At 44.8% G+C, this 18,855-nt stretch overlaps 1 long non-coding RNA gene and 1 other non-coding gene across 4 annotated transcripts in view; both read left to right on the forward strand.

Moving 5' to 3' along the window:
* The first annotated feature begins 11,221 nt into the window (after positions 1 to 11,221).
* Positions 11,222 to 18,855, forward strand: part of LOC132502016 (uncharacterized) — a 127,677-nt gene continuing 120,043 nt past the window's right edge. For all 3 annotated transcript variants that reach the window (XR_009534382.1, XR_009534383.1, XR_009534384.1), the window contains exons 1-2: positions 11,222 to 11,480; positions 13,813 to 13,874. This is a non-coding gene — a long non-coding RNA (uncharacterized LOC132502016). The remainder of the gene's footprint in view (positions 11,481 to 13,812; positions 13,875 to 18,855) is intronic.
* TRNAI-UAU (transfer RNA isoleucine (anticodon UAU)) lies at positions 11,490 to 11,582 on the forward strand. The gene is given in 2 exon segments: positions 11,490 to 11,527; positions 11,547 to 11,582. It is a non-coding gene; the product is annotated as a tRNA-Ile (tRNA).

Here is an 18,855-nt window from a genome sequence, read left to right on the forward strand (position 1 = left end):
GTAAGGGGGGAGAAGGCGGGTTTGTAAACCAGAGCGCCTGAATACAGGGGTGCTGGCACTGGATTGGGGCCTCAGTTTCCTCATCCGAAAACTGGGAATGTCTACACAGCCATCTCGGGGTTGCATAGCGGCCACCATAGGCCCCGATAGATGTTAGTCGCCTATCCTTTCACGAGGACAGAGGTCGGGCCAGGTCCGCAGATTTCTTGGGGGCTGCTTGCTCGGCTCTACCTGTGGCTGGGTCGGGAGAGGATGGGAGGAGCAGCGGGGGGCGCAATGCTGGGAGCCCCGGACGCAAGACAGGTACTCGCTGCGCCGGGCTGGGGGCGCCGTCCACTCACCTACGTTCGCAGGTGGCGGGCAGAGCACAGACAAGGTGCCTGGCACTGTTCTCAGCTCCTTTCGTGTCTTGGGGGCATATTCAAGTCACACCACAATTTATGAAGAGTTTTACAGATGAAGAACCGGGCACTCGGACCTCAGGAATCTGGGATCCGGGGTGCGGAGGCGGACAAACCCTAATGGGCTAACGATTCCAGCGTGGGATGAGAGGCGCTAACCCGGGACCCTCGGGGCGCGGGGAGACCCGACGCTTGCCTGTGTGGGTGCGGAGGAAGGGGAAGGACGATAGGAACCTGCTTTCTTCTCTTTCTTCCCGACTCAGAATTCTTAGGAAGATTGCGCCTGTGTGTTGGAGGAGGGAGGTGAGGGTGGGGGAGAAGGAACATAGCTCAGACACCAGCATCCAGACTGTAGAGCTTAAGAAACTCGAAACTCCTCCAACTCGTGTCCCCCATTCCATCTTGGCCACTCCCTGCTGCCTGGGGTGGGCGCGTTTTCTCAGCACTCTCAGACACAGGGGCTCCTTGTGCAAATCAAAACCCAGTCAGACGAATTACTTTTATTAAGTAAAAAGGGTATTTGAAGATAATACCTGCAGTTTGAATTAAAGATATTTTTTCATAGAAAAAAATCTGGAAGTGCCAAAATTTTGGCAAGTCATCTTTGAGTTATGATTTCTTCATATTTCTGCTTATCTGTATTTTCTAAATTTTCTGTAATAAATATATTTTTTTTGAAAAAAATAAATTTTTTAGCTTGGAAAACAAAAACAAAAACAAAAAAAAACAGCAAACAAGACTCCTGCCCTCCCCTGCTGGGATCCTCCTGTTTCCTCTCCACGTACCCCTACCCTTTCCCCGCCCCCCTTCTCCCTCCTTTTTCTTTTTGGTTATTTAATTAGATTTTTTTTTTCTGGGCATTTCTTTCTAGAATCTTGTTTGGCACCAAAATAACTCAAACCATATTCTTTGTCTTTCTCATCTACAAGTAATCAGAGGAGATGATTGGATATTTGTTAAATGGATGGATGGGTGGGTGGGTGAATAAAGGCATGAATGAATTCCCACTACAAGGAAAAAAGAACCTCCATGATTTTGGCCCAACAGATGTTCTGATATGTAGTTCAAAGAAAAGAATGACAGTTATCCTGCATTTTATTTTTTATTTTTTTAAACTTTTTATTTTATATTAGAGTATAGTTGATTAACAATGTTGTGTTAGTTTCAGGTGTACAGCAAAGCGATTTAGCTACACATATACATGTATCTCTTCTTTTTAAAATTCTTTTCACGTTTAGGTTGTTGCATAATTTTTTTTTTTTTTTTTTTTTTGCTGTACGCGGGCCTCTCACTGCTGTGGCCTCTCCCGTTGCGGAGCACAGGCTCCGAACACACAGGCTCCGCGGCCATGGCTCGCGGGCCCAGCCGCTCCGCGGCATGTGGGATCCTCCGGGACCGGGGCACGAACCCATGTCCCCTGCATCGGCAGGCGGACTCCCAACCACTGCGCCACCAGGGAAGCCCTGTTGCATAATATTGAGCAGAGTTCCCTGTGCTATACAGTAGGTCCTTGTTGGTTATCCATTTTATTTTTATTTTTTAAATTAATTTTTATTGGAGTATAGTTGCTTTACAATGTTGTGTTAGTTTCTGCTGTATAGCAAAGTGAATCAGTTATACGTATACATATATCCACTCTTTTTTAGATTTCCTTCCCATTTAGGTCACCACAGATCATTGAGTAGGGTTCCCTGTGCTAAACAATAGGTTCTCATTAGTTATCTGTTTTATACATAGTAGTGTGTATATGTCAATCCCAATCTCCCAATTTGTCCCACCCCTCCACCTTCCCCCCTTGATAACCATAAGTTTGTTCTCTACATCTGTGACTCTATTTTTCCTTTGCCAATAAGTTCATCTGTACCACTTTTCTAGATTCCACATACAAGCAATATTATATGATCTTTGTTTTTCTCTTTCTGACTTGCTTCACTCTGTATGACAATCTCTAGGTCCATCCACGTCTCTGCAAATGGCACTACTTCATTCCTTTTTATGGCTAATATTCCATTGTATATATGTACCACATTTTGTTTATCCATTCCTCTGTCGATGGACATTTAGGTTGCTTCCATATCCTGGTATTGTAATCAGTGCTGCAATGAACATCAGGTGCATGCATCTTTTCGAATTATGGTTTTCTCTGGATATTTGCCTAGGTGTGGGATTGCTGGGGCATATGGTAACTCTATTTTTAGTTTTTTAAGGAACCTCCCTACTGTTCTCCACAGTGGCTGTACCAATTTACATTCCCACCAACAGTGTAGGAAGGTTCCCTTTTCTCCACACCCCCTCCAGTGTTTATTGTTTATAGATTTTTTGATGATGGCCATTCTGACCAGTGCGAGGTGGTACCTCATTGCAGTTTTGATTTGCATTTCTCTAATAATTAGAGATGTTGAGCATCTTTTCATGTGTTTGTTGGCCATCTGTATGTCTTCTTAGGAGAAATGTCTATTTAGATCTTCCCCCCACTTTTTGATTGGGTTATTTGGTTATCCATTTTAAATATAGCAGTGTGTACATGTCAATCCCAAACTCCCTAACTATCCCTGCCCCCCACACTTCCACCCTGCTAACCACCTCCAAAATTTACAAACAACTCATGCAGCTTAATATCATCAAAACAAACAACCCAATCAAAAAATGGGCAGAAGACCTAAATAGACATTTCTCCAAAGAAGACATACAGATGGCCAAGAGACATATGAAAAGATGTTGGGCACCATTTGACTACAATGTTCAGAAAGTCAGCAATTCGAATTCTATCTGGGTGTTCTGGCATTGTTTAGTCACAGCCATCTGGACTCCTTCCAGTTATTGACCCATGGGTTCCTTCTAGTTTCTGGCTCTTATCAGCTCACAGCAGCCAGCTCTCCTCTCTGTACACAGGAGCTCATTTGCAACGTGGAGCAAGAAGCAGTCTCTGCCCTAGGACCAAAGCTCATCAGAGCCTGTCCTGGTTGCTGGTGCCTGGCTCTGCTCTCCCCTAGATGGTGGTTGCCTGCCCAGGTCACTAAAGCCAGTAGATACTTCCAGGCTTTGCTGAGTCTGGCTGCTAAGTCTGATCTCTTCAATCTGTCAACGGACAGAACTAGCTTCTCCAGCCGATCCCTATCCCAGCTCACCTTGGTCTGTCTCTGTCTGTCTCTCTGTCCCACTTTCCCTCCCTTTCATATAATTAAGCAAATGTTTAAGAACAAACATGAATAAAAGGGCTAGATCATGAACTGTACTGGTTATTTGAAAATCTGGGTTCTGGCCCTGCTATCTCTTTATCTTGTACTATTTACAAGTCTGTTTTAAATTTTCTAGACATATGGTTTGTTTGAGGGGTTTTTTTGTTTTGATTTTTGTTCAGCTATCATTTTGTTTTGTTTATTATTTCTAATTTTATTGCATTGTGGTGAGTGAAGATGGTCTGTGTATTATTTTTGGGTGGGGGTGTGTTAAGATTTCCTTTGCAGCTTAGTCTATGGTCAATTTTTGTGAATGTGTATTCTCTGCTTAGAATGTAGTTCTAAAGGTTTCTGTTAGCCTAACCTGCTGTGTTACATAAATTATCTCCATTCTAGTTTATCAAGGTGCTCATGGGTGCAAATAAGAGAGGCCCCAGTTGAACAATGGCTTAACCAAGAGAAAGTTAAAGACTTATATAACTGGATACCCAGAGGAAGAACGAGCTTGTGAACTAGTGGTGTCATAATAGACCCTGGTTCTTTCTGTTCCTCAGATCTGCTAACTGCAGCATCAGCTTCATCCCAAGGCTGATTCCCTGAGGGGTCAAGAGATGGAAACTATCCATAGCTTTTCTTTTAGATGAGGGGTTCTCAACCTTGGCACCACTGACATTTTGGGTGGATAAGGGGGCTGTCCTTTGCATTGTAGGATGTTTAGCATATTCATGGCTTCTCCCCACTAGATGCCAGTATCTCTCCCCCAGTTGGGACAACCAAAAATGTCTCCAGACATTGCCAAATGTCCCTGGGGGGCAAAATTGCCCCCAAGTGAGAACCAGGTGTGTTTACTGGCAATACAAGTCTCACATGCCCCAACCTGAACCAATTACTGGAGTGAAGGGAGTGATATTCTGATTGATTTATTCAAATTAAGATTTGTACTTGAAGCTGGAGGCAGAGTTGGCTTCCCCCAAAGTCTGTGGCCATGGGGGTGGGGTGGGATATTCACATAAAACTCTGGCTCATGACTGGGAGTTGGGAAATGATGCTTGGAAGGTAGTGAACCATGTCTACTACACCTGACTTTTGACTAAGTTTTCTTTGACACATTCCCCCCTCTACCTTCTAGTCCTATGTGTCTAGTGGTTATTTTATATACGTACATATATATATATATATATATATATGTATATGTTTTTTTTTTTTTTTTTGCGGTACGCGGGCCTCTCACTGTTGTTGCCTTTCCCGTTGCGGAGCACAGGCTCCGGACGCGCAGGCTCAGCGGCCACGGCTCACGGGCCCAGCCGCTCCACGGCATGTGGGATCTTCCCGGCCGGGACACGAACCCGTGTCCCCTGCATCGGCAGACGGACTCTCAACCACTGCGCCACCAGGGAAGCCCTGTTATGTATATTTTATCACAATTTAAAAATGCTTTTAAAAAGCTATACAAAAACCTATCTTATGACCCAGCAGTCCCACTCCTGTATTTACTGAAAAGAAATTAAAACAAAAAGACTTGTACAAGAGTGCTCCTAGCAGCTTTGTTTATAATAGCTCCAAACAGGAAATAACCCAAGATGTCCATTAATAGGAGAACGGCTAAGCAACTGCGGTGTATACATGTAAAGAAATATTATTGAAGCCACTCAGTCAGTTGTTGGCTAAACAGAGATATGAACAAAGGTTGTTTTACTCCAGTTCCTTATCTTTCTTCAACTGCACAGGGTGAGTTTTCCTACTCACTCCAAAATTTTGACCCAAGGAAAGCCCTGAATGTCACTGAAACTCCAGAGTTCCATAGGTGCCTCTGCTAAGGCTCTTCCTTCCTCCTCTCAAAGGGAAGACCCCATCATTATCTGTGCTTAGTCTCTAAGACCTGTCATCCTGTACCTGGTCCAGTAGGTTTGGATTCAACTGTCGCCAGAACTGACAGAGGAACTACCCCATCTTCTTAGCAGGAGGGCTTTGGGCGTTTATTTGGGTGCCCCAGCGTACCTGGATCCCAGTTTTCATCTCTCTAGGGGTCGTAGTTCTATCTGGTCTTTCCCATATTTCAAGTTAGAACACTTTGGCCACCATCATGTGGGGTCTCTGCGAGCCCTGATTAGTGCCTCTCTTGAGGGTAACCCCTCATGGGTCTCTTTCTCCAAGGCAAACTGAGCACTGTACTCTAGAGTGTTGAGGGCATGGACTCCTGAGTCTTACAATCTGTATTTGAAAACTGGCCCTACCACTTACTTAGGTAATCTCCCTGTGCCTCAGTTTCCTCATCTGTAAAAGAAAATACTACTACTACTTACTTCATAGGGTTGGCATGAGGATTAAATTAGTGAATAAGGTGTAAAGTTCTTAAAACAGTGCCTGGCACGTGGTAAGCGCTGTGTGAGTGCGTTATTTTTTACCCACCTACCCCTACGTTCTCCATATTCCTTGAAAGATTTTGTTTTCATATGACAAGTGAAAGAAATAATTAGGATCCAGCCAGGATCCAGTCAGGAGGCAGAAACCACACCAGTACTTTGAACAGGGAAAATTCAACATGAAGAACTGTGTTCACAACCAGTTAACGGGGACTACCTACTAAGAGGGGTCAACGGGACTCTAAGGGACACAGGAATAACGGATAAAGGGAGCAGCCACTACCTCCAGAGATGACACAGAAAACCCACGCAAGGATAAACTTGGAAAGGGCCCTCGCTCCCTGCCACAGCTGAGGCTCAGAACTCAGGGGTGGGGGCGTGATGGGAGAAGTTTGCTGAGGAGCTGCAGGCCGGGGCTGGCGAGCAGGAACCCGTGATGGCTGAGTCTGACCGGAAGCCTCCCGCCGGCAGCTGTGCAGTAGAAGCCGGAAGAAAAGCCCTGGCAAGAGGGAGGGAAGGCCCTTCAGTGTTCTGAGGACGCCTTTCCCTGACGCGGCGCGAGCGTGGTGCTGGCTGGCACGATCGCAGGGCAGGGCAGAGACGGTGTACTTGGAGCTGAAGAAGCACCAAGTTCACAAGAGGCGCACACCCCGTCAACGTCCTCATAACTAAACGACGTTTAACCGGGAGTGGTTCCTGTTTATGTTTCATGTACTGATAGCGGTACGAAGGCGGCTGTGGTTAGGGCAGTCCCGTGCTCCTGGCGGGCCGCTGTAGTCACTAGTCATGCCCGTTGAGCCCATATTACTACAGCCACCCACCCCTACGCCCCTCCCTCTCAGAAATGTCCCTGTTGGGAGGATGAAGTGTGTGGTCACGTAGACGATAGTATTCCCACGGATAGTAGCCAGAGACACAACAAATACACACAAACAAACCTGCTTGAAGACAGCCCAGGTGTGCAGAGGCCAAGATTCAGGCAGAAGACAAGGGCACTGAGGTGAGCGCGGCAGCCTGATTCCGCCTTGAAGCGCTGGCCGGTTTGTAGGTGGCAGAAACTAAGGGGCTGAAAAGCCGAACCCAAAGCAATAGTTCTCAAGGGTAGTATACGATTTAAAAAATGTACATCTGAGTCTGTCTAAAAGAGCTCTTTTAATAAGCATAAAGTAAGTCTGACATGCAAGCACAGTGTCCTTGTTAAAATGGCAGCATCTTTCTTAACGCTACATAAAGTAATGGCACATTTTACAGGTTACGGCAACTTAGGTTTGATGAAATACAGTCTATTTGTTCCTACGGTACACTTGTTCCCACGTACAGTGTCTCTGTAGGAGAGATTCCTAGAAGTGGAACTGCTGGGTCAAAGGTCATATATTGGATAGATTCTACTAAACGGACTTAAAAACAAACAAACAAACAAAAACCCTGAACAGTGCCCATTTCCTCACACTCTCCTCAACACTGAATGTTACCAATCTTTAAGGCTTTGTCTCCTCTGACAGGCTCTCACCATATCTTCATTTCAGCTTCAGTCCAGAGTGAAGGGAATCTGTGATTCCCAAAGTATCATCATGTTCCCCTCCTATGTGTAATTGGTTCAAATCTGCATCATAGATTCCTAGAGCTTGGGCCTTAAGACCTACGCATCTTTCTCCTCCTAAGGGAAAATAAAGGGTCATTTCTCCACGTGGTGCTGGTGAGGGTCATGGACTATTAGGATAGGAAGGGACCTTAGACACTGCCGAATCCTAGGAGTTCTGAAAGACATTCAAGACGGTCTTCACTGTTACAGGTGGCAGAGTATCTTTTCAATTTCTACTTAGAAAAGTAATAATTAAAATAATTCTTCAGGGCCTCCCTGGTGGCGCAGTGGTTGAGAGTCCGCCTGCCGATGCAGGGGATACGGGTTCGTGCCCCGGTCTGGGAGGATCCCATATGCCGCGGAGCGGCTGGGCCCGTGAGCCGTGGCCGCTGAGCCTGTGCATCCGGAGCCTGTGCTCCGCAACGGGAGAGGCCACAACAGTGAGAGGCCCGCGTACCACAAAAAAAAAAAAAAAAAAAAAAAAAAAAAAAAAAAAAAAAATTCTTCAGACAACCTCTTGCCCCATCAACATGGGATCACTTTGGGAGCGTCTCAATGCCTGTTGACCAGCACCTGCAGTGGTCCCTGCATACAAGAAGTGTGCGTATGACTCAGCTGAAGCGGTGGGTCCTAGGTGACTTGTGACTCCTCTACAGCAACTTTTAAAAGTCATACACTGCTTCATATATAACCATAATGGAACGCTGGCTAAACGCATAAAAAGTTTGCTGAAATAAAGTAAAAGAAGACCATATACTGAAAATTCTACAAATTTGGTTCAAGATGATAGTCATTTACTAAATGTGCAAATTGCATTCTGCTGATCAAAATATCTTATATGTCAGAAACAAAAGCCAAAAAGAGAATATATAGTGATCATTATATCCAATTTGGTCTTTCATTATTAGGGTGAAGACCAACCATACCCGCTTCATGTTATTTGCAGAATGGTGCTTACATATAGCAGCCAGAACCCTTCTGTTTTAGCTCATCATTTAGGCACAAAACCATGAAAGGAATAAAAATAAACCAGTTTTTTAAAGTGCAAAAAGCACAAATTCTAAACATTCATTTAGGAAAGCAGTTTGTGTCTATTTTTGATGCTACAATGAGTCATTAAATTTCATACATTTTAATATACATTTGTCCTAAGACCAATATGATATATGTTCTTTTAAAAGCTATTGTTAACAAAGCATGATTTTCCCTTACATAATTAAAGTAAATTAAACATTTTGCATTACATGGTAAATGGAAGAAGGTTGAGACTAGTCTTATTACAGTATGGGTATTACTCAAGATTATTTTAACATTATACATATATCTAAAATAAACTTTATTTTAAAAATCACTTCCTTATTACACATCACACAAATTATTAAATGCTTAAATAATTGCAAGTTGTTATCAAGAGTATACATGGTAAAAGGCATTCTCCAGTTAAGCTAGAAAGCTCTTATCTGGTCTAGATCCCTCAGTTTATAAATAAGGAAACTGAGGCCCAGAAAGGGTAAGAGATTTACTTAGGTCACAGAGCCAGGGAGGGCCTCAGACTCTTAGTTCATTGCTCTTCAGGGTGAGTGTGTATGAGGTTAAGTGATTTGAAGGTCTCAGTATACTTGTTCTTGCTGAAAAATCTCTCTGGTGGCAGAGATTCTGACACTGCCCCCTCTAGGTTCAACATTGCCCTCACTCCTCCCTTAGAGCCCCAATTTCCTTGGGGACTAAGCTATTTTAGTTCCCAAAGGCTGTATCAGGTGCTGCCTTCCCTTCCCATGCAACCAGGGTCAGTCAGTATCTGCTGAACCAATACTGTTAAGGAGTAGATCCATGAAACCGGAGAGTGGGAAGGGAAGCTGGACCACCAGAGGCCATTTTTGCTGCTTATAGTTCACCAGGCAGATTCTACCTGAGGGATTCAGGAGGGAGAAAGAACAGACTCGGCAGATGCTACTGGATTTGAGAAGACGCTGTGTATGAGTCTACAACTTACTTTCTTGTCTTTCAGGAAATTAACCCCTTTCAATTTAGGGGGAAAAATTATTCCCACCTGGGGGCAAATCATGCATTTACTTTTAGAACTTGTTCCATCTTTTGGGAGGGACTTATTTCAAAGGCTCACTCTCTGCTGCCCTTGATTTACCAAGGACTTGCCAAAGCATGCTCCAAGGAGCCCTAATCCTGGCGTGTTGTAAACAGCTCTGCATCCCACCATCTGCCTGGTACCTGATGGGATCTTGCAAGGGTGCTGACCATCCCCCTTCTGAGCTCTTGCTCTGGATGTCTGTCTCTCACAGTTTAAAAACCACCAGGAGAGGCTCGCCTATCTCCTTTCTCTGGGTACACAGCCCAGTCTGTACAAAGCAATGAACTTCCTGAAAACACCACCTTCAGGAGGCCTCTGCCTTAAACAGAACCTGTGCCTGTCTCACCATCTGCCTGATCTCTCTAATGTCTCCTGCTCCAATTTCAAGGCTCTTCTACAGTCGTACTCTCGACCTCATCACCCGAACACAACCTGTTAACGTGGGCTAGTCACCATCAAGGTGACGATGCATGATCTTTATTCTGCCCCCATCACATGCTCATGCTGGTTCCGAAATCTATTGACATGGTGCTCTGTTGTTTGCTCTTCTGGCTCTCCCAGGAAAGCAGAGGTCACCGAACAGGGTGACCAACATGCCAACAGAGGCCCAGGAGACAATCGACTGATGCAACCCCAGAGGAAGAGAGGGAGGGGGGAGGGGGGCATTTTGTGGAGGAGGCTGCAGCTACCCTCCCAGAGGGATGCAGGTTCCTAGCAGAGTTATCAGTGAAGGCCCGTAGGCACAGTGCCTAGAGCCCCCCCAAATGTTTACATTTTAATTTTTTTTGAAATCAGAAAAAAAGATAATAATGAATGTAACAATAAATCCATCCTGGATTATATTTGTGGTTTGTAGCAGCAAAATATAATTTAAAAAAATTTTGTTGTTGTTTTGATGGACAAAAGGGGCCCACGAAGACAAAAGTGCGTAAGGCACTGGACAGTCATAATTCGGCCCTGGGTACGGTTTACACTTTCTGGTTTTAAAAAAAGAAACGGATATCCAGATATTTGTAGGGGACCTCTTGTTTTTAAATATTAGGAACTCGCTTTAAAATTAAACAAAACGTACACGTCGTGGCCCAACAAAACACGTGGAGCTTAGCCTGCACCCTCTCGAAGGCCGGGGCTATCACCGTGTCCCCACAATGCCCGTGGTTGGACACGATCCGAGCACCCCGCTCAGGATGTAAGAAGGGGCAGCAGAAAGCCTTCGGGGCAGGACAAGGGTCTGACGGTTAAATCTCTGCCCGGTCCGGTCTTGGAAGCTCGGTCGCCACCCCGGCCCAGGAGCTCCCTGCCTGCCCCCACCGGCAGGCGCGGGCTTTGCTCATTCACGGGTTTTCCCGCTCCTGTCGACTTCCAGGGCGGCGCGGGGGGTAGGGGGGTGGGCTCCTCCATCTCACTGGTCACGCGTGGGTGCGGGTCAGAGGCGACAGCCCGGGGCATCTGCTGCCCAGGAGCCGAGGCCGCCCCGCTCGGCCCCACCCCTCGGAACAAGGCCCGCCCCCCGGCCGCAGCCCGGCTCCTGGATTAGGCCTTCTTCTCGCGCGGCCTGCTCCTGGGAGGCGAAGCTGCACACTGAGGACGCGGAGGTGGTTTCAGACCGCAGCGCCCGGGCTCCTCCTCCCGCGCTACCCAAGGAGGCGGGCTGTGCTCTTTTCAAGGTCCCGCCAAAGGGCCCCGCCCTCCCGGAGGGAGACCTTCGCAGCCTTCCCTCGTACACTAGGCCGGGGACCGCCGGACCGGAAGCTGCGGGGTCTCGGAGTCCCGGCTCGTTCTCGCCTAGCCGCAAGCCGCGGGTGCGCATGCTCCGCGAAGGCCCGCACAGGGCCCGGGTGAACCCTGATAGAGCCATCGCGAGGCGGGGTAAGCGGAGCTCCAGTGGCGCAATCGGTTAGCGCGCGGTACTTATACAGCAGTACATGCAGAGCAATGCCGAGGTTGTGAGTTCGAGCCTCACCTGGAGCATGACCCTTTTGGATACCCGCATCCCCCTTTTACCCCCTTGCTCAAGGGAACGAGTCAGTCTCTCTTTAGTCTCCTCAGTTCCTGTCTCTCACTGCTCTGCTGGCACGTCCTGCTTCGCTGCAGGCAGGAAGCCGCTCTCCTTGGCGCCTCACTCGCTTTCCAAGCTACTTGTTGCCCCCGCGCACTGCACCATCCAGCCGCCCGAACCCGGACGTTTACCTGCTGCTCCCTCTTCCTAGGCATTTCCTTTAACGGCACCCAGTCCCGGGTCCCGGTACCGGGGATGAGGACGGGAAGTCCCGGGGCGCTGCACCGGTGATGGGGCCCTACCTGGGCCTCGTCATCGAAAATTCCAGGCGCCCTTTCTACGGGGCGGGCCCGAGTTCCCGGCGCCGGTTCCCTGCTCCTGCCCCTCACCCAGGGCCGGGAGCGGCGTGGTGCGCGCTGGCTGTCGGGGCCCGAGCGGGGCGACCACTCCCGCGAGCTGGGGCCCGAGGCCCAGCGCAGGGCCTCAAGTGCAGCAGTCACTCTCCTCCTTCTTAACTATGGTTTGGCCAAAAAGTTCGTTCGGGTTCTTCCGTCACATCCTTACCAAAACCCCGAACGATCTTTGTGACCAACTCAATGCTGATAACTGGTCGTTGCCGCCTCCCCCCGATCTGCAGAACCCCTAGACCGCGGGCCCTTCTCCCTTACCCAGGCCTCCAGGCCTCCCTGGGCGGATTTGCAGAGTTTGAGAAAACTGCCTGGGCGTTTCCCTCCCCGCATCTGTGCCCCTGCTCCCCGGTGTCAGTCAGGAGTGGTGGAATTCTCTGGCAGACGGGAGAACAGACGTTTTCTAGGGATATCCTTTCCTGCCTGCCGCACACCCCAGGTTCAGAAGTCCCCCCGGGGAGCAGGAAATCTGCCAGCTGGGTTTTGAAACCTTCCAGCACGCGATTATTCTGAGGCAGGGGGGCCGCTTTGTCAGGGGGTGGACGGATGCCCCACGTCCTCAGAAGGTGGGGCGAAGTAGGGAGCAGACTTAGTTGTGATGAGAGGCCTCCCGGACGTGTTCTTCCGAAAGAGTGGTTTCAGCTGTTTTTATGGGCGTGCTAGGAGTTAACTCCTGGGATGGAAATACTACCAGGAGCGGTGAGAAGCAAGACCTAGAAAGCTCGGAGGAAGTGGGTGGAAGGTGGAGCTCTTGTCTGTCTCCTCGGCTGCTAATCCCAGCCCCAGATTCCGAAAGGGGAGCCCCATGCCTCCTGAAATGTGAGAAAATTCTTCCACCTCACCCAGCCTGGCTGCCAGTTCCTCGCTGAACCGGATCTTTTCGCTCACAGGCTCATCCTCAGCAGATGGTTGAGTGCTCCCCTTTAGAAATCTAGCCAGCCTGGGAGCAAACATCTATCCCCACCCCCACCCCCCCAAAAAAGTTTGCTTAATTAAAAAAAAAAACAGGTTTATCGAGATATAATTCATATACCCTACAATTCACCCATTTAAAATGTACAATTCAACGGATTTTAGTACATTCACAGATATGTGCAACCATCACCACAGTCAATTTTAGAACATTTTCATCAACTCAATAGGAAATCCTGTATCCTTCAGCTATCACCTCACCCCACCCCTAAATAACCACCAATCTACTTTCTGTATCTACATTTACCTATTCTGGACTTTCATATGAATGGAATCATGTAATATGTGGTCTTTTGTGACTGGCTTCTTTCAGTTACCCTAATGTTTTCAACATTCATCCACATCCTACCTTGTATGGGTGCTTCATTTCTTTTTTATGGCTGAATAATATTCCATTGTATGGATTCTTCCCAATTTTGAACAATGGAGAAAAGGTTGGCATTTTAAAAACATTTGCTGAAAACTGATTTTTAAAAGGGAATTAATTTTAAAATGTACAAAGCATAAAAACAGTCACACTTGCCAAGTGTATGTTTTTCACCTTGAGAGGTTATCACTGCAAGAACCGGTAAGATACTTCCAAGAGCTCAGCCAAGAGCTGAGCACGGAGCAGTTTCCTCACGTGGACAGAAATGCATGAATGAAAGATCATTCTGCCCAACTCCCTATCCGTGTTGGAATATCCCTTCTGCAAAACCCTAGCTCCTGTTTGAAAAGTTCTAGCATCAAAATGTCATTTCTTCACAAGAGGATGCATTCCACTTTCTGTCAACTCTCATGGCTAGAACATTCTTCCTCTTAAATATTGTTTCTGTCCCTATAGGTTATTGCTGGAATGGTGGTGGTTTGGAGAACTCTTTTTTGGTGAGATGGTGAAGTGGGAAGGTAAGAAGCTAAATTATCAAGAGTTGCCCTTGCTCTATTTAATCTGGAAATCACAGGATAGATTATTAGTGGATTATAAACAAACAAATAGACCACTGGCAGATTTGTAGATCAATGTCTTAATGTGAGGTTGATAGGATTTTTAAAGGTTGTGATGGGTGATAAAGATCAAGTCAGAAAATTATGGGAACATGCTATAAAAACCATAAAGTACTCCATATACAGGTGTAAGGAGGTGGCATTCCTGTCACCACAAAACTAGTGGATTAGGCCTATATGCAACGTATGGTGGCTTCAAGGAGGAAGATGGGTAAATATGAGGTGGATGAACCCAGAAGGTAGGTTGAAGTTATAGCTGAACAGCTGTAGAAGTCTAGCAGGAGACAAGCCTAACCTACCCGTTGAAATCCGTTGAACTCTATTGAACTATGCACACAGATTGACATTAGCTTTGTAGATGGCTTTGGATGGGCTCATTAAAACTGTGTGTGATACAAAGCTGGAAGGGAGTGCAAATTCAGTAGAATTTGGAGGAAGAGTGGAGCCAATCCAGGGACAAATGTTTCTGACAAATGACAAGATGCAATTTGATGGAGATAACTGTAAGCCTGTGTTCAGTTCTGAGTTCAATGTGGGGCGTGCCTGGCTTGACAGCTGTTTGCATATAAAGGATCTGGGCATTTCGGATAAGCACAGCCTCAGTTGTCCTGGCCGTGTGATTCAGCTGTTAAGAATGTCAGCCAATTATTAATGCATTACTCTATAATGCATTACATGGTGTGGTGTCAGAGATCGCAAAACAACAGTCTGTGGAACAAATCTAGCCTCCAGACAGGTTTTGTTTGGCTTTCTAGCACTGACTTGGAAGTGTTTAAAAAATTTTAAATCATTTGCCTGCATATTGGGAGGTTTTACTGAAATGCCTAGATTTCAAGTTTCTAATGAAAAATTAGAAGACTTGGCCATCTCGGGCCTTATTCCCACATGGCAACATTGGCTGCCCCCTTTGGATAGGCAAGTGATCTTTTGTTTGCCGTGGTCCTACCACTCTCCATTAATCCTCGCAGAGGTGGGTACCAGCTGCTTGCTTTGCTGTTTTCTTAACCCCTGACTTATTTCTCTCATTTGTGACCTACGTTGACTGTGTGGATCAAGGTAGGGAATACCCATGTTGAAGTCAGCCTGAGGGCTGTGATCTGGGTGAACACAGCCCATTTAAAATTCAACAAAACAAAACTCCAGTTCTTTGTTATGGAAAATTTCAAACATACCCAAAGTAGAGAAAATAGTATATTTAACCACCCTGTATCCATCCATCACTACTTTCAAGAATTGTCAACGTTATTTCATCTATCTCGTTCCCACAACATTCTCCCCTACCCTAGCACTGTCACCAGATTATTTTAAAGGAAACCCCAGCTATGGTTTAATTTAACTTGTAAATACCTCAGTATGTATACCCAACAGGTAACCACTTTTAAAAAGAGCATAACCATAGTACCATTAGTACACCTAACAAGAGTAATAATAGAAACTCTGCATCATCTAACACCTCGTCTGTGTTCAAATGTCCACACTTATCTCTGAAAGATATTTTTATGGTTGGTTGGTTTGAATCGAGATCCAAACAAGGTCCATACATTACATTCGATCAATATATCTTTTAAATTTCTTACCAATTACCCACTCCCTTTTTTGATATTTATTGATCTATAGAATTTCCCACAGAATTTGGCTAATTCCATCCTCAAGGAATCCTTTCACAAGTTCTTCAGTCCCCCCTGACAATTAGATCTGGAAGCTTGGTAATATTAAGATTCAATCTTTTTCTTTTTGCAAAACTAGATTGTAGGTGGTACTATATACTATTGTATCACAAGAGAGAAAGTACATAATGACTGGTTGTTTCACTTTTACTGATGTTAATTTTACTGGTGATTTCAGATGTGGTCAGCCTGGTCCATCCATTATAAAATGCCACATCAGCCTCTAACCTAATGGTTTTAGCATCTGTTGATGCTCCTTGTCTAGATTTATTATTGTATTAAGGATTACTCAACAAGGGTTTTCTAATTCAATTATTCCTTCTGTATTTATAACTGTCATTCTTAAAACCCCCCTTTTTCCACCGACTGTTTGGTTTTCCTAAAGAACAATTCACATAGAAAAGACCAGGTAATATTCCTGGACTCTTCCTTTTTCTCCTAGTCTTTAGAATAATGAATTGATGCTCTAACAACTCCCAAAGGTGACCAATTAGTTTTTTTTTATTTTACAGCTTTTTAAAAAAAGTATTTGACATACAATGAACTGCCTGAATGATGCTGAGTAGCTTTTCTAGTGGTTATTAGATATTCAGATATCTTCTTTGGTGAATTGTCCATTCAGGTCTTTTGTCTGTTTTTTATTGTGTTGTTTGTCTTTTCATTATTGAGTTATAAGAGCTTTTGTCTATTCTAGATATAATTCCTATGTTGGATATATGTTTTGTAAATAATTTCTCCCAGTTTGTGGTTTGAATTTTCATTTTCTTAATGGTGTCTGTTGAAAAGCAAACTTTTAAATTTTGATAAAGTTCAATTTATACAATTTTTTCCATTATGGATGGTACTTTTGGTGTTATATCTAAGAAATTTTTGCCTAACCCAATGTCACCAAGATTTTATTCTATGTTTTAGCTCTTACATTTAGGAGTTAACTTTTGTATATGATGTGAGTTAGAGGTCTAAATTTTTCTTTTTTTGTATATGGATATCCAATTCTGGCACCATTTGTTGAAAAGCCTATCCTTTCCTGATTGAATTGCCTTGACACATTGTCAAAAATGAATTGACCTTAGCTGTGTGGGTCTTTTGTTGGACTCTCATTCTATTCTGTTGAGCTATATGTCAGTGTGGTGTTATGTGTGGGTTACTATAATTGTATAATTTATATGAATCATGATTCAATTATATGATTATAGTAATCCACACATAACACTATATATATATGTATATATATAAATAAACTTTAGGGTCAGTTTGCCAATTTCTATGAAAATATCCTGGGATTTTTACAAGAATTCTGTTGAATGTATTGATCAATTTGAGGAGAATTGCCTCCTTAACAATATTGACTCTTCTGATTCTATAAGCAAGTTATACATGTCTCCACTTATTTAGGGCTTTAATTTCTTTAAGCAATGTTTTGTTGTTTTCAGTGTTGAAATGTTGTATTATTTCTTCCTTAAATATTTGGCAGGATTCACTGGTGAAGCACTGTGGGCCTGCAGTTTTCTTTGTAGGAAGTTTTCTCTTTAAAACCCTACAAATTGAATTTCTTTAATAAATTTGGGGGCTATGCAGATTACCTATTTATTCTTGAGTGAGCTTTGGTACTTTGTGTCTTTCAAGAAATTTGTGTATTTCGTTAAAGTTATTGAATTTATTAGCATAAAGTTATTATAATATTCCCTTCTTGTCTTTAGGATCTGTAGTGCTGTCCCCTCTAATTTCTGATATTGGTAATTTATGGTTCCCCCCTGCCCCGGCCCCGATCAGTCTCAGAAGATGTTTTCCACTTTTATTTATCTTTTCAAATATCTAGTTTTGGGTTTCATTGGTTTTTCTTTATTGTCTTCCTGCTTTTCATCTGATTCTGATGCACTGGAAGAGAATGTATACTGTGCTGTTGCTGGACAGTGTGTTCTGTCAATGTCAATTATATCAAGTCGGTTTATAGGGCTCTTCAAGCCTTCTATACCGTTGATTTTTCTGCCTGCTTGTTCTGTCTGTCACTGAGAGAAGGGCATGAAAATAACCAACTGCAGTGATAGGTTTTTCTCTTTTAGTTCTATCTTTTCCTCCTTCATGTTGCTGGAAGCTCTGTTATTGGCTGTATACATGTTTAGAGGACTGTTATGTTCTCTTTAAAAAAATATATTTTTATTTATTTATTTTTGGCTGTGTTGGGTCTTCGTTGCTGTGGGTGGGCTTTCTCTAGTTGTGGCGAGCAGGGGCCACTCTTCGTCGCGGTGCATGGGCTTCTCACTGCAGTGGCTTCTTTTGTTGCAGAGCACGGGCTCTAGGCATGCAGGCTTCAGTAGTTGTGGCACGTGGGCTCAGTAGTTGTGGCTGGTGGCTTCTAGAGAGCAGACCCAGTAGTTGTGGCGCACGGGATTAGTTGCTCCGCAGCATGTGGGATCTTCCCAGACCAGGGCTTGAACCCGTGTCCCCTGCATTGGCAGGCAGATTCTTAACCACTGCACCACCAGGGAAGCCCCTTAACTGTTACATTCTTTTAAATACTCTGGTTAATGAGTTGATTCCTTCTCTTTAAAACTTTCATTACACCCTTCTCTCCATACCTAGTCTTTTCATTCATTTCCTCTTAGCCTTCTTTCCCTTTTTTCTTCTAAATTTATTTTTATCTTCTCCTATCTATTTTTTTCTTCTTTTTGACATAAACTGTAAAACTGAATTCTCTTTAAGTGTTTCTATGCTCCTTGCTGTCTGGTGGGCCCCTTGGGAGCAGAGGCAGGCAGCTGGGGTGGAGTTCATGCTGGGGGTGAGCCTGGTGGGGTGAGGATCGTTCCCCTCTTCTGTTGGTTTCCTGCCTTTCCCCACAGAATCCTTGACAACCCCTGACCTTAATGATCCAGATGCCCCTCTTACTTCCCATAACACTAAGCCATCCATGATGACTACAGTTGAAACTCCAAGGAATATGGATTCCAGAGAAGAGTGGGCTGAAGAGGGTTATATGACTTGCTTTCAGATACTCATGAAAGGAGTAGACATATTCAGTATTGACCTAGAGGGAAGAACATGAACTTAGAACTCCAGCCCATGGCGACTTCCCTGGTGGTCCAGTGGTTAAGCCTCCATGCTCCCTATGCAGGGGGCCTGGGTTCCATCCCTGGTCAGGGAACTAGATCCTGCATGCTGCAATGAAGACCTGGGGCAGCCAAATTAATAAATAAGTAAATATTAAAAAACAAACC

The sequence above is a fragment of the Mesoplodon densirostris genome, chromosome 14, assembly GCF_025265405.1.
Source record: "Mesoplodon densirostris isolate mMesDen1 chromosome 14, mMesDen1 primary haplotype, whole genome shotgun sequence".
NCBI lineage: Eukaryota > Metazoa > Chordata > Mammalia > Artiodactyla > Ziphiidae > Mesoplodon > Mesoplodon densirostris.